Source organism: Rattus norvegicus, chromosome 2 (genome assembly GCF_036323735.1).
Source record: "Rattus norvegicus strain BN/NHsdMcwi chromosome 2, GRCr8, whole genome shotgun sequence".
NCBI lineage: Eukaryota > Metazoa > Chordata > Mammalia > Rodentia > Muridae > Rattus > Rattus norvegicus.
The window spans coordinates 210486167-210487213 of NC_086020.1; the positions used below are offsets into that span (position 1 = coordinate 210486167).

Here is a 1047-nt window from a genome sequence, read left to right on the forward strand (position 1 = left end):
GATTGAGGTAACTCGTATCCAAAAGGATATGCATGGTATGTACTCACTTATAAGTGGATATTAGCCATAAAGTACAGGATAACCAGACTAAAATCAACAGACCCAGAGAAGCCAAGTAAGGGAGGATGGCTGAACTTTCCTCAGAAGGAGAAACAAAATAGAAATCAGTGGTCAAAGGCAGGAGGGGTCTATCTCTAGGACGTGTTAGAGACCTGGAATGGGAAAGTTCCAGGGAGGGTATGGGAGCAACTCTAGCTGAGACTCCTAGCGGTGGGGGATGTGAGTCCTGAAGTGGACATTTCCTGTAGCCAAGCAGGACTCCTAGTGGAGAGATGGTCCACACTAATGAGCTTCGCCATTCCGCCCAAAGACGACAAGAAGGATGCAGGAAATCGGTCAAAAAAGACAAAGACCCAGTAAATAAATCTGGTGGCAAGGCTAAAAAGAAGTGGTCCAAAGGCAAAGTTTGGGACAAGCTGAACAATCTCGTCCTGTTTGACAAAGCTACATACGACAAACTTTGTAAGGAAGTTCCCAACTATAAGCTTATTACTCCACCTGTGGTCTCCGAGAGACTGAAGATTTGAGGTTCCTTGGCCACGGCAGCCCTTCAGGAGCTACTTAGTAAAGGACTTATCAAGCTGATTTCAAAGCACAGAGCCCAAGTAATTTACACCAGAAACACAAAGGGTGGAGATGCCTCAACTGCTGGTAAAGATGCATAAACAGAGTCAATCAGCTGTACATTTGGGAAAATAAAACTTAATAAATAAAAATAAAAAATAAAAAAAGCAACTCACCCACAAAATCTGCAACCCAAGTGTGTCCTGCCTACAAGATGTGCAGAACAAAGATAAAGCCATCTTTATGAGGGACTGGTCAACCAATGACTGCCCTAAATTTGAGACCCATCCCAAGGGCAAGAACCAGTCCCTGACACTATTAATGATACTCTGTTATGCTTGTAGACAGGAACCTACCATAACTGTCCTCTCATGAGAGGCTCCACACAGCAGCAAATGGAAGGAGATGCAGACACCCACAACC

The 1047-nt window shown here is 44.3% G+C and overlaps 1 pseudogene; it reads left to right on the plus strand.

Annotated features, from left to right (window-relative positions):
* Positions 1-345: 345 nt before the first annotated feature.
* On the plus strand, positions 346-758 carry LOC103691683 (40S ribosomal protein S25 pseudogene; annotated as a pseudogene).
* Positions 759-1047: the final 289 nt, after the last annotated feature.